This window comes from Hypanus sabinus, chromosome 11, assembly GCF_030144855.1.
Source record: "Hypanus sabinus isolate sHypSab1 chromosome 11, sHypSab1.hap1, whole genome shotgun sequence".
Classification (NCBI taxonomy): Eukaryota; Metazoa; Chordata; class Chondrichthyes; order Myliobatiformes; family Dasyatidae; genus Hypanus; species Hypanus sabinus.
In genome coordinates, this window is record NC_082716.1 from 12,903,097 (window position 1) to 12,918,110 (window position 15,014).

Below are 15,014 nucleotides of genomic sequence, written 5' to 3' on the forward strand. Positions count from 1 at the left end.
AAGCTCATCTTTGAAATTGCCTTCCCCATCCATTCCCCCTCCCCAACAAATGCTGTTTGAGCTACTGAGATCCTTCAGTGGTTTGATTTTTGTTCTTAGACTCCATCATTTTGCAGTTTCTTGTGTTGCAATTTTCTGTTGTGATTTAATATATCCAGCATCTGGGTTTTATTTTCCTTTTCTGAACTAGTAATTTGACACCTAAGATGTCCATTACTGGTCAAAGGACTTCACTGGAGCAAAAACAATTACTTTAAAATCTTCTAAAAAAAAACCTGCAGTGACATTTCTAAAACAACTTACGTGTTTTATAGGCAGGTAAAATGGTAAATTGGTTTATTATTGTCAGCGGTACTGAGGTACGGTGAACAACCTTGAATGCTATCTGTACATATCATGTTGTCACATTAATGCATTGGAAAGGATTCAGGTAGGTGAGAATTGTATGCTTTAGTTTAAATCAAATCTGTTTCTGATTCTGAAGTACTCTTAACTGGTACTTTTTTCATTTAATGTAACAAATTTTATCAATATCAATTATTTAATGCACATGGATAACCAGTGTTATTGGCAGAGTCTCAGGTAGAGATGAGGAAGCGTACAAGAGTGAGATAGATCAACTGGTTGACTAGCATTGCAACAACTGTGCGCTCAACCTTAGGAAGATCAGGGAACTGCTTGTGGTTTTCAGGAAGGGGAAGTCAGGAGAAAACATGACAGATCCTAGGCATTGATATCTTGGAGGATCTACCCTGTTCCTAAAACAGTGAAGCTATCAGGAAGAAAGCACATCAGCAGCTCTAATTTGAAGAGATCTGGTATGACAGCAAGGACTCTTGCAGTTTTCCATGGATCTACGGTGAAGAGTATTCTGACTGGTTGTATCGCAGGCTGGTATGGAGGCTCCACTGCACAGGATCACAAGAGGCATGAAAGGTAGTGGACACAACCTGCTCCATCATGGGCACAACTGTCCCAACCATCAAGGACATCTTCAGGAAGTGGGGCCTCAAGCAGATGGCATCCATCGCTCATGACATGCCCTTTTCTCATTGCTACCGTCAGCGAGAAAGAACAGGAGCCTGAAGACCCACACTCAATGATTCAGGAACTTCTTCTGCCCCCTGCCATAAATTTCTGAATGGTCCATTCCTTTCCTTTGCACAAAATTATTCATTTTTCTAATATAGTACGAAAAAATGGTAATTTTTATGTCTTTGCTTTGTACTCCTGTCACAAACAACAAATTTCATGTCATATGATCCATAAGTCCATGAGATATAAGAGCAGAGCTGGGCCATTTGGACCACTGAATCTTCTCCACCATTTCATCACAGCTGATCCATTTCCCTCCCAGCCCCAGACTCCTGCGTCTCCCTATGTCCCTTCATGCCTTGACTAATCAGGGAACTATCAACCTCTGCCTTAAATATATACAATGACTTGGCCTCCACAGCTGCCTGTGACAACAAATTCCACAGATTCACTGGCTAAAGAAATTCCTCCTCATCTCCATTCTAAATGAACACCCCTCTATTCCAAGGCTGTGCTGTCTGGACCCAGTCGCCCCAACATAGGAAATATCCTCTTCACATCCATTCTACCGAGACCTTTCAATGTTCAATGGGTTTCAATGAGATACTCCCCTCCATCTTCTGAATTCCAGCAAGTACAGGCCCAGAGCCATCAATCATTCTTCATATGATAAGCCTTTCATTCCCGGAATCATCCTTGTGAACCTCCTCTGAGCCCTCTCCCTCTCCTTTCTTAATTAAGGGGCCCAAAACAGCTCACAATACTCCAAGTGAAGCCTCACCAGTGAGTTTATAAAACCTCAACATTACATCCTTGCTTTTATATTCCAGTCTCCTTGAAAATTAGTGCCAACATTGCATTTGCCTTCCTCACCACCGACTCAACCTGCAAATTAACCTTTAGGGAATCCTGCTCAAGGATTCCCAGGTCCCTTTGCACAAAGTCAGCAATAATAAGTCTAATTCTAATTCTGAAATACTCTTAATTGGTACTTTATCAGTTAAAATAACAACTCATATCAATGTAAATTATGTAATGTGTTTTTAATTTCAAATGATCATTTAATCTGTACATGAATAAGCATTTGTGGCAGATAACCTACCAGGTTACAGAGTGAGAGCAGGGAAATGGGAGTTATAAAAGTAGATTCATCTTTGGCTGATGAGGAACTGTAGCGCTGAATTGCACACTGCTGTGCTATTAACGACTATGATCTTATATTTGTTCATTCATGGTACATGGGCATTGCCGACTGGCCAATAGTTATTGCCGTTCCCAGGCTGCCTGAGGGTAATTCACAGACAATCACATTTTGTTCCACGATTTTATAATGATAATAACAAAGAACCTCATGCATCATGCAATCCGAGCGATGGTTTGTTCTGCTTGGCCTGTTTCGATCTGCTGGAAATTTCAAAGCATTCAATATTTTCCTCAGCAAGTAATTACTAATTTTAATAGTGCAATATAAATATTCTTCTTGTAAGTTTGTGAGGGCGCAGACTGGAGTATACAGCCAGTATCTTTCTTCAGGGGTCTAATCCTAGAGGGTGTGTGTTGAAGATGAGTGGGGACAAGTTTAAAGTTGATGTGTAGCCCAGGTTTTTTTTTCAAACAGAAAATAGTGGGTGCCAGGAATGTGTGGTAGAGAGAGATATGATAGAGGTGATTAAAGGGTTCTTAGATTGGCACATGAATGTCAAAGTCATCATATGTTAGCTTGAGATTCATTTTCTTGCAGGCATTTACAGGAAAATAAAGAAATAATTTCATAAATAGTATTTATGAAAATGATGTTTTAACAAAGTCTAAGAGACAAGCAAGTAGAAGTATAAATAATATTGAGAACATGAGCTGCAAAATCCTTGCAGGTTGTAGAACCAGTTCAGAGTTGAGGTAAATGAAGTTAAGAACGAATGCATAGAATGGAGGCAGATTAGTTTAGTTTGGTGTTTAATTACTAGTTTAACTAGTGTAATGCCCTGGTTCACATCTTTATTGTTATGCTGTAGGTATTTCACTTAGCAGTTCTGTAAGAGCAGTCTGATCTGCTTTCAGCCGGTTTGGGTTATTGTTGAAGGTAAAAGATGATGAGGAATGTGTGCATTCCAATTAGTGGGAGGTTTTTCTGGTGAGGGACAATAAGGTTGGTCTTGGACTTTTGTTTGTGAGGAGATGAAGGGAGAAGACGCTGGGGAGAACCGGTCGTAGCGTACTATCCGGTGGGAGACCCGTTTGTTTGTGTTGGATTGCGAGCGACATTCGGAAGGTGGTGTGGGCGTTCACACTGACCGAGGGCCCAGCGTGTGAGTGACAGAGAAGTTCCGGATGAGCTCCAACTTGTGCACATTTGACTTTTAATTATAATGGGCCCTTTTTGTTATTCTTTACTAACCCTTTAGTTAAGTTAAGATTCATAAATAGAATTCCTTTAATTGTATGCAGTTTTTCTGTCTGTTATTTTGTGGCGCTAATTTGTAGCAGGGTAGCAAATTACACAGCATCTACACAAACCGGGGTTTGTGGTGGGATGAGCCGTCTCAATCTCATGAGTCTGGCAAGACTTAGAAGGGATGTACTGATGCTGGAGAGAGTTCGGAGAAGATTTATGAGGATGATTCCTGAAATGCAGGGACTAACATATGAGGAGTGTTTGTCGGCTCTTGGACTGTATCCATTAGAGTATAGAAGAATGAGAGGAAATCTCATAGAAACATTTTGAATGTAGAAAGGGTTGGACAGAGTAGATGTGGAAAGGCTGTATCCCTTGGTGGGTGAGTCCAGGACAAGAGGCCACAGTCTTAGAATTAGAGGGTACCCATTTAAAGCAGAGATGAGGAGAATTTTTTTTAGCCAGAGGGTCATGGATTTATGGAATTCGTTGCCACTTACAGCTGTGGAGGCCCAATCATTGAATGTGTTTAATGAGGAGATTGATAGGTATCTAATTAGTCAGGGTGTCAAGGGATATGGGGAAAAAGCCAGAAATTGGAACTAGATGGGAGAACAGTTTAGCTCATAGTGGAGTGGCGGAGCAGACTCGTTGGGCCGAATGGCCTACTTCTGCTCCTTTGTCTTGTGATCTTGTGACTTGAGAGTATATTCCCTAGACTTACACAGCCAAGGAAATCAGGGTGTTTCACTGGTCTGAGTCCATAGGGTGCTCAAAGCAGCTGTGCAGGTTGACTCTGTGGTTAAGAAGGCATGCGGTGTATTGGCCTTCATCAATTGTGGGATTGAGTTTAGGAGCCGAGAGGCAATGTTGCAGCTATATAGGGCCATGGTCAGAGCTGGAGTACTGTGCTCAGTTCTGGTCGCCTCACTACAGGAAGGATGTGGAAACCATAGAAAGGATGCAGAGGAGATTTACAAGGATGTTGTCTGGATTGGGGAGTATGCCTTATGAGAATAGGTAGAGTGAACTCAGCCTTTTCTCCTTGGAGTGACGGAGGATGAATGGTGACCTGATAGAGGTGTATAAGATGATGAGAGGCATTGATTGTGAGGATAGTCAGAGGCTTTTTGCCAGGGCTGAAATGGTTGCCACAAGAAGACACAGGTTTAAAGTGCTTGGAAGTAGTACAGAAGAGATGTAAGGAGTAAGTTTTTTTTTACACAGAGTGGTGAGTGTGTGGAATGGGCTGCCGGCGACAGTGGTGGAGGCAGAAACAATAGGGTCTTTTAAGAGATTCCTCGATAGGTACATGAAGCTTAGAAGAATAGAGGGCTGTGTGTAACCCTCTGTAATTTCTAAGGTAGGGACATGTTCAGCACAGCTTTGTGGACTGAAGGGCCTGTATTGTGCTGTTAGTTTTCATTTCATTTTAAAATAATTGTTATTAATTATTATTGAAGATCAACAAAAAAAGATATATTAAATCAATATGTCATTATGTACAATAAAGAATTAAATTAGCAAATAACTGATTAACAAAGCTAAGCAATATATCAATAATATTAAGAAAAAATAAAGTGTTGAGAATATTTTTTGAAAGGAAAAGAAGGGGGAAAACCCCTACTAACTTTTAAAAAACCCTACTAACTGAAAAAAAAAACAAAAAAAAACCTTTTGGGAGCACAACCCTGGAACTATACATCATACGAATTTCCATTAAAAAAAATCAGTCCGCCAACTCAAATCCATTTTAAGAAAAATCGGAAAGAAACCATATTAATAACTCTAATCAGATGATAGTAGCGGGCGAATGAACCCCACCTTTTCTCAAGATCAAATCGAGGATCAGAAGTTCGACTTCTGATTTTCTCCAAACTAAGACATAGCATCACCTGAGAAAACCATTGTATCAAAGTAGAAGCAGAAGCATCTTTCCATTTCAACAAAATAGCCCTTCTGTCCAATAATGTAACAAATGCAATTACAGCAACACACACAAAATGCTGGTGGAACACAGCAGGCCAAGCAGCATCTATAGGGAGAAGCACTGTCGACGTTTCGGGCTGAGACCCTTCGTTGGTCTGATGGAGAATTACCATGAATATATTGAGGGATTATACCAAATAAAACTGTCAATTTATTAGGTTGTAGATTAATTTTTAAAACTTTTGAAATCATAGAGAAAATAGACTTCCAAAAATGTTTCAATACAGAACATGACTGAAACATATGTGTCAATGTATCGGTTTTACTTCTGTCACACTGACTATCAACATTAGGAAACATTTTAGACAGTCTCTCCTTTGTCAAATAGTAACGATGTACAATTTTAAATTGAATTAAAAAGTGACTGGCACAAATTGAAGAAGAGTTAACCAACTTCAAAATCTGCAGCCAATCTTCTGTTGTCAAGGTCGTGTTAAGCTCTCTCTCCCAATCTTGCTTAATCTTAAGTGAAGGGGAATTGTGCTGTTGTAACAATAAATTTTAAATTTTCCCAATGAAACCCTTCACTAAAGGATTCATTTTTAAAGTAATATCTTAATGGGTCAGAATCCTGTATATATGGAAAATTACTTAAGTATTTTTGTAAGGAATGTCGGGTTTTCTATGTTTCTAACATTGTGAGCCAAAGCAACACTTTGCAGGGTTTTGAGCTGAAATATTGATAAATGCTTTCCTTCCGCAGATGCTGCTCGACCCATGAGTTCTTCCAGCAGATTGTTGCTTCAGCTTCCAGCATCTGCACTCTCTCTTGAAATTATACTAATTTACCCTGTGATTAATTGTGTTCATAAGTATAATCCATAAATTTTATATGTAATAAACGTACCACGACCTTCAATGTGAAACTTTTTAGAGCTTTAATATATTTACATTGTCAGTGTTTCAAGTTGCAACACTATTACAAATTGTAACAATAGACACAATGAAAGTCTGCAGCTTCATTAATAAACCACCGTCCTGTTGCATGCCAATGCCATCTAGTCAGAACATTTTATTTTTGCCATTTTGCCTGTCAGTTGCTTTGACTCCCTGACATCGTTTACTTTTGTTATGAGTTGTGATTTGTGTTTGTTTGATATGCATATTACAAAAAAAGACACTTAAAATGCAGCATAGTTTTCAGGCTGCATAAAAAAAAATCTTGTTCAGAACAATGCAAATTATTATAGGGAATGTTGAGATATATATTCCACATAAAAGATTTCTGTTGTTTGTAATTATCTACATTGCATTAAATGCAGGAGTCATCACACAAGATATAAAAACCTGAAAACACATACCATCAGACTCAAGGACAAATTCTGCTGTTATAAGACTATTACATGGTTTTTTAATGTGATAAATGGACCCCTGCTCTCACAATCTACCTCGTTATGATCTTGCACCTTATTGCCTACCTGCACTGCGCTGTCTCTGTAGCTGTTATACTTTATTCTGCATTATCTTATTGTTTTCCCTTGTATTACCTCAATGAATTCTACAATAATTTGATCTGTATGCGGAGTATGCAAGACAAGCTTTTCACTCTACCTCTGAGGCCACTGTAGGTCAGAGTCGACCATGGATGTTGAATCCTAGCTGTCTAGATAAACAAGCCAGGGCAGTACAGCATAGAGAGCACGTTGTTGCTCATGTAGCAAGCACCCCCTCTCCATGAATCTGATGAGCCCAAAGGAACGGCAGAGACCGATTCAGTTTGGTACCAGCAGCATCGCAGGAGTTGCCAGTCAGTATTGAACTCAGTGTATCCTTAGGGACTCCAGCTCTGGGTTTTTCCCCTGAGGTTTACTCCCAAAGCCTTCCCCCATGAGTGGGTATAGCCACAAGGCAGTAGAGGTTTGAGATCAGAGTTTTCTTTCTCCTGGATGAGCTTCCAACCATGGCTGACAAACCCCATCTGCCTGAAGGTATTGGTTTTAAGCACCAGTTACCTGCCTTTGCCCCTTTTCCTGCCAGCAGAAACGGTTTCACTGGGCTTAGTGGTTAAGCCACTGGTGAAGGCCAGGAACTGGCTATGGCTGTCAGGGGCTTTTTGAGGTGCACCCCTTTGGGAGCATTTAATAGTGGGAGTTGGTCCCCTTTCCCATCCCTGACAATAACAACATAAAGGAACCACTCTACCTCAGTACATGTGAAAATAATAGACCAATTCTGATTTCGCCAGGCTCAAGGACAGCTGCTAGCCCATTGTTACAAGGCTACTAAAGAGTCCTCTAGAATAATAAGTTGTGCTCTTGACCTACCTTGTTATGATCTTGCACCATATTGTTTGCCTGCACTGTACTTTCTCTGTAGTTGTCACACTTCATTCTGCTTTCTGTTATCGTTTTACTTTTGCATTTGTTTTATTGTTTGTTTTACTGTTGTTGGCCAAATCAAAGGTGGTGATGAATCAGCAACCAAGAGGGAGATTGAAAATCTGGCTGAGTGATGCCACAACAACAACCTCTCATTCAGTGTCAGCAAGACCAAGGAGCCGATTATTGACTTCAGAAGGAAGAAATTGCTCATTCGGAATTGGAGGTAGAGTGGGTCAACAACTTTATCATTTACCATTTCAGAGCATCTGTCCTGAGATAACTCTGTATGTTCCTTTTCAAAGAAGGCACAACTACATGTCCACTTTCTTAGAACTTGGTGCAGATTTGGCATGTCATCTAAAGCTTTGACAACCTTCTATAGATGCACAGTGGGGAATATTCTGACTGGTTGCATCATGGCCTGGAATGGAAGCACCAATGCCCAAGAACAGAGAAGCCTACAAAAAGTAATGAGTACAGCCCAGTCCATCACAGGCACAGTTGAGCATATCTGTAAGGAACATTGCCACACGAAAGCAACATCCATCATCAAGGACTCCCACCATCCAGGCCATGCTCTCTCCTGGGTGCTACAATCGGAAGGAGATACAGGAACCTCAGGTCCCATACCACCAGGTTCAGGCACTGTTATTAACCTCCAGCAAGCAGTGTGGACAACTTCACTCACCACAACACTGGATTGGTCACTAAACAAAGACTTGCTTTCAAGGGCATGACACCTCATGTTCTCAGTATTTATTTATTTATTTATTTATTTATTTATTTATTTGCTTATTTATTTTTGTATTTTCACAGTTTGTCTTTTGCACATTGGTTGCTTTTCAGTCTTTGCATGTAGTTTTGAAATTGTTTCTATTGTATTTCTTTGTTCTACTGTGAATTCCTACAAGAAAATGAATCTCAGGTTAGTATAATGTGACATATACATACTTTGATAATAAATTTACTTTGAACTTTGTACAATTCAGTGCATTGTGTGATTTGAGCTGTATAAACAATATGCAAGACAATCTTCATTGTAACAATAATAAAACAATTTCAAATGTCTGTACTTGATCCCAAAACAAATTATCGCACCCTTTTATTTAAAGGATAAAGTGGGTGAGAAAAGCATGAATTTAGAAAGAAATGATCTTGTAGGTGTTGGGAGGAATGACAGCAGAAGACACACAAGCCTGAAAGCATGTACCACTGGGTTTGAGACAGCTTGTACAACAGAATGGACTTTTGACCTCACTATCTACTTCATTATCATCTTCAACTTTATTGTCTACCTGCACTACACTTTCTCTATAGCTGTTACACTTTATTCTGCACTGTTATTATTTTACCTTGGTTGACCTATTGTGTAATGACTTGGTATGTATGAGCTGTATGCAAGACAAGCTTTTCAATGTGACAATAATAAAGCAATTTCGAAACAAAGTAATTACTTAAGAAAATATTGCACTCTTTTACTTGAGGGGTATGAGGAAAGTAGGAATTTGCTTAGAAAAGGTCTTGCTGGGAGGAATGATAACAGAGGGAATACCCTCGCATTGGGTGCTCTCCCTGCACTGGGCAGGGGATGAGCTTGGCCAGGCCGCCCCAATGGATTCTGGGAGGCGGCATGGCCAGGGCCAAGATGGCGGGCGGGCGCGCTGCAAGCCGTTGCGGAAGTGAGGTAAGTGGAGCGGTGGCCCCCATGGCCGTGTCTCCCCCTTGACCGGCGGGATGAGGGGAAGAGAAGGAGTATGTGTGATCGAGCGCAAACGGGCGAGGCTAGCCGCCGGCGCGAAGAGAAACCGAAGCTGGGGGGAGGAAGGAAGCAGAGAAGTGGGGAGTGAGGAAGGCCGGGGCGGACGGAGCCTGCGGCGGTGGCAGCAGCAGAGGAAGGAGCGGGCGGGCCCTCCTCCCCGCAGCTAACGGCGCCGTGCGGTCGGGCGCCGAAATAAACCCCGCTCCGTCACTCAGCCGTAGGGGGTCGGATTAAATTACCCCCTTCCCTCCGGAGGCAGCTCATTGTTACTTTGATGCTTCAGCTACTCCATTTTATCCCTCGCTTTTCTCGCCGATTTTTGTTTTCACTTTTACCCCCCTTTCAGATTTGTCTCGAATTGGGGTCTTAATTGTGAGAATGTGTGGGTGAGGCAGGGAGAAACTCGGGTCGGGATCCTCTGGCGAGAGAATAGAAAATCTGAATTCTGGAAAATAACCCTTTTTGCATTCCCCACCTTTTCAAACTTTTCCCAAAGAGGCTTCACACTCCTTTCACACTGCATTTCTCTCTCATTACCCCCTTGCCTTATTCCCTCCTTGACCGGCCTTGCTTCCCTAGCCCCTCGACACCCCCCAACTTTATCTTCTCCCCCTCACCGCCTTCTCTCCCTTTATCCTCGGAACCCAATACCACCTCTCCTTTCCCACTTTACCCCCTCCCCACTATGCTCCAAACTTTTCCCCAATCACTCTCCAGAAGAAATTACCACCCAGTACCCTTTCTCAACTCGTACAATTGTAAAGAAAGAAAAGGGAACAACGAAGTTCCTCCTGGTGCTCTAATATGTTTTCAAAGGGGCTGTTAAGCACGTTGAAATGCTGCTCCCTGCACTGGGGAGTTAAACAATCACTTTACAAAAAGCATAAATGTGAAATAATATTGCCTGTTATTGTATATTGTTTCCTGATATTGTTTATCAGAAAACTTATGTAATTTCTTAATGCACAAGACCCTATATATAATGCGTGCACTCTGTCACCATTGATTTTTTAGTGCCTGCTCATTTATGCGCTTGTATGTCTCTATAAGGTACATGTTTTGTGTGCGTGTGCACGCGTGCAGCCGCCTTTTTCCACTCGGAGTGTCCAACTGCTGCATTAATTTCATTTGCTGTAGACCTAGTGGCCAGTGTGCCTCGCAGCTCGGCTTTGTGTGCACTTTATGGCGAAGCAAGCCGTTTTATTTGGTGATAAATATGCGGAACACGTGTGCTTAGTGCAGTTTCGGCAGATGCAGCCGTGTGGCTCCCGGCGAAGGTTATGTTTGTTTTTTTTTGGCTTCCAAAGTCCCGGCCACTTTTTTATGTGTGTGTGGAGCTCGTTGCGCGGCTGAACGCAGTCCTTCGTATATGTTGGGATAATGGTCATTTTAAGGTCAGTTTGCAATCGGAAACATCTCTGAACATTAGTTTCTTTTTGTGTGTGTGTGAGACAGGTGGAAGTTTCCACGTGTGTGGACGAGCCATCCGGTTGGGCCATGTGTTTAATCGCGTCTTTAAAATACCGAATAACGCGATCAAATCGCTTTTTGTTTGTATTATTATTGCAATAGATTTATATCTAATCGTATCCTTTAATACTCAGTGGACATATTACTGTTAATTTTCCAATTTCGCGCTGATGTATATATATTCAAAAATAACGCAACCATCTGGCTGAAACTGATTTTTTTTAAAAAATCTTGTGCTGCTTTGATTCATACCCTTCTGTTCCTGTCTCTGAAGGTCTCAATCAAAAGTGCCAAAACTCAGACTCTTGTGTCTTGGAAGAATAATGGAACTGGAATTACATAAGGATTAGTTCTTTTATAGTGGTGGCTTGTTATTTTGAATTTTTGGATGTATTCGCTGGGAAAGGACGGGACTGTTTGTTAGTTTTGCTTTCGTCATTGGATCATAGACTCTGAGCAGGAACTTCTGGTAACGGAAACGTGATCTACATGAATTGTGGGATAGTCGATGCAAACTATATATGTGGCTTTTGGCTTCGTGGTGCATAGCTATGCATTTCAAAAAATTATGTATTAAAATTGTCATTTTGTGTTGTGGGTAATCAGCTTTATTCTATGCTGAAGTATGAAATTGTCACAACTTTAGAGTTTTAAAAAAGCATGTTTCCAGGTTTAAAGTCAAAGGTCAAAGTAACTTTATTATCAAAGTACATTTACAGCTCTGAGATACAATTTTTTTGTGAGCATACTCAATAGAATGATAGCCATAATAGAATCAATGAAAAAAGTGCCCCAAATTGGGGCAAAAATTAATAAGCTGTGCAAACACATGAAGAAGTAATAATAAATAAATAAACAATAAGTATTGAGAACAAGAGACGAAGAGTCTTTGAAATTGAGTCCATAGGTTATGGGAACATTTCAATCATGGGGCAAGTGTTTCAGTTGAGCACATCTACATGAAACATTGAGGGGTAATAACTATTCCTAATGTGGCAGTGAGAGTCCTGCGATCCCTGTACCTTCTTTCTGATACCAGAAGTGGAAGGGAGCATTCCCTGGTTGTTAGGGGTCCAAGATGACGAGTGCTGCTTTCCTGCGACAGCACTTTTCGTAGGTGTGCTCGATGTTGGGAGAGGGCTTTATCTGTAATGGACTGGGCTGTATCCTTTTGTAGGATTTTCTGTTCAAGGGCATTGTTTCCATTTAAGGCTATGATGCAGCCTGTCAATATACTCTCTTCTATACATCTGTAGAAGTTAGTCAAAAGTATAGATGTCATGCCGATTCATCAGCAGAAGCTGCACTGACTGACTTTTCATGTTAGTACTGCATTTTAGAATTTGGTTGAGTTTTGTGTGGGGGAAATATAAAGAACATAACCATCCAGATATTTTGGCTCTCAAAAGGTTTGATATTAAATCCCAAGCCAGTGACTTGATTTCAAAAATGTGTTTAGTGCCCCACTGCTGTGGACTGCACTGTCTTGGGATGCTACACAATAGTCCTATCCTTTCATGTGGTATTATTTTGAAAACTGGTAAGGTGTATATCTTTAATGTCCATGTCTACATCCTTAAATGCACTGGCAATATACTTCAATCAGAATTGCTTGCAAACACTTTGTCTCCTCTTTGACAATTTGTAGTTTATAGGAAACCTGTGTGCAAATTGGCTGCTGTGTTTCAGGCATTGTAAGTGTGAGTGTGCTTTTAGAGTAGTTTGTTGTATTTACAGCACATTGGGATAAGAACTCAACTGGAAAAGATGTAGGAACAAACCCGTCCGACAATTCACATGGCTCATCTGAGGTATTTCATCTCCTCTGTACTACCAGATCCATTTGTCTATAATGTACACTCAGTGATCAATTTTCCTTGTATTATGAACTGATATATCAAGTTATCCTGTAAAATTTCACTACATGTTCTGATATCCACATGATAAATATAACTAATCCCTCTTTAGACATGTATTTACTTCTGTTAAAAAGTACCATTTTCTGTTTCTGTCAAAAACTTTTTTTCATTTTCCACACAAACCATATTCCTGTAATCCATTTGTATCTTTTGCTCACTACTTAAAATTGTTTTTCAGCTATGGGCGGTACCAACTAGGCCCACGTTTATTACTCCTCCCTAATTGTAGTTGGACAGAAGAGTTTGATGGGGGCATGTTAGGGGGCATTGGAAGAATTAACCACATCACTCTGTCTTCAGAGTCACTTGTAGGCTTTTCAGTCTGTAACAGGGTGCTCCTTAATGGCACCCCACTGCTGGATTTGAAACAGACCTGTTCTGTTCTTCTCTTGGTTTTCTTTAACTAATCCTGCCCTGCGCTCATGAGAAGTGCTGTATAAAAGTTCCTTTCTGTTCCTGATGCTGTGTGCCGCCAGCTTTTTGGGTATCTTTGAAGATCTTTTCCAGTACTTGGGATATCACTGGGAGGCTGGCTGGTTTGGTGAATAGAGTACCTGGGTTAATGTTATGATGTTCCATCGTTGAGAATGTTAGACCATTTTAAATGCCTCACTTCCTGGCTGAGGCCTGTTGTATCTTGCCTCTGCACCTAACCAAACATTGTTCAGTTAATATGTAGTAAATAATGCACACATGCTATTGAGTCAGATGTGATTTTTAAAAAGTAGTTAAAAATTGAGTTAATCTAAATAACTCGTGGAATACTAAAATGCTGCATAATTAAAAAAAAAATTGTCATTGCATAAAATTAACATACTTTGCTTGTTAGAGTTACATACAAAATACTGGAGGGGACTCAGGCTGAACAACTTGACCTGAACTGCAACAGTTAGATGCTGAGTTCCTCCAGCATTTTATGTGTGTTACTCCAGACTTCCAGCATCTGCAGAATCTCTTGTGTTTGTACGCTGCTTGTTGCTGTCATTTTTGCCCGCTGAAAAACAATGTAGAAAGATGACTTTAGACTGGCACAGGTTCAGCCAATAGACTTGTCTGTGTAAGATTAGGAAGTCCAGGGTACTCTGTGTTCCCTCTTGAACTTCATTAGGGATCTTGTGGTGGATCATAAATGTCCTGAAGGCTGGAGTTGAACCTACAGTGAAATCAGTTTTCAGATTCATTTATTTGTTACATGTACATTGAAACATACAGTGAAATGTGTTGTTTGTGTTAACAACCAACATAACCTGATGATGTGCTTGGGGCAGTCTGCAAGTTTGTTCACACGTTCCAGCGCCAACATAGCCTGAACATGATGTTCAGCAAAATAACACAAGCAACATTATAACCACAGCAACAAAGCAAAACAAGTCCCATTCCTCCATTTCTCACACACACACAGACAGGTCTTCAGCTTCTGGACATGCTGCCTCAAGGCTTTGACATCGGGCCTTGACTTCAGTATTGACCAGTATGATTCGGTACCTGTGTGTTTGTTCATTTTTTTTGTTGTTTGCGTGATTTGTTCTTTCCCCCCCCATATGTTTGATGGTCTTGTGAGGGTTTTTTCTTTAAATTTGTTCTATGCTATTTCTTTATTTTGTGGCTGCCTGCTAGAAGATGAATCTCAAAGTTGTATACTGTACATACTCTGTTAATAAATGAACCTTGACCCCAGAATTTGCTGCTGATGGGACCCTGAACTCCAGACTTTCACAGGCCTCTGATCCCAGGAGATGTTGACCTGGCAGTCACCAGCCCTCATGCAATCCACTCACATGGACCTCTGATCCCAAGACCCACCAACCTTGGGGGATCTCACTGAGTTGGGGTGATGAGGGGACACTAGCCCTCATTTGCAGGGCCTTGTCCATGGGCATTGCTGGTCTTCATCCACAGCACTGCCTACCACCTGTCTATGGGGATCACTTGCCTTTGACTGTCGAGTACTGTGATATGGACTAAGGCCTGACCTCTAACTCTCCTTATTCCTGTTTCACAATCTTAACTTAATGCCAAACTCCCTGTGCTGTCCCCAAACCTATCCATATGAACTTTAAAAAATAAGTCAGAGATCTTGACAGACAGCAAGGTTAAACAGCATGGAAACAAGCCTTACTGTTCAAACG

At 40.9% G+C, this 15,014-nt stretch overlaps 1 protein-coding gene across 5 annotated transcripts in view; it reads left to right on the top strand.

Annotated features, from left to right (window-relative positions):
- The first annotated feature begins 9,269 nt into the window (after nucleotides 1–9,269).
- zzz3 (zinc finger, ZZ-type containing 3) overlaps nucleotides 9,270–15,014 on the top strand; it is a 187,768-nt gene continuing 182,023 nt past the window's right edge. For 2 of the 5 annotated variants that reach the window (XM_059983801.1, XM_059983806.1), the window contains exon 1: nucleotides 9,270–9,421. The gene's annotated coding sequence lies outside the window, so the exon portion shown is untranslated. Of the gene's footprint in view, nucleotides 9,422–10,639; nucleotides 10,891–15,014 lie in introns of those variants that run through there. The other 3 variants (XM_059983802.1, XM_059983804.1, XM_059983803.1) reach the window with 3 other exon arrangements.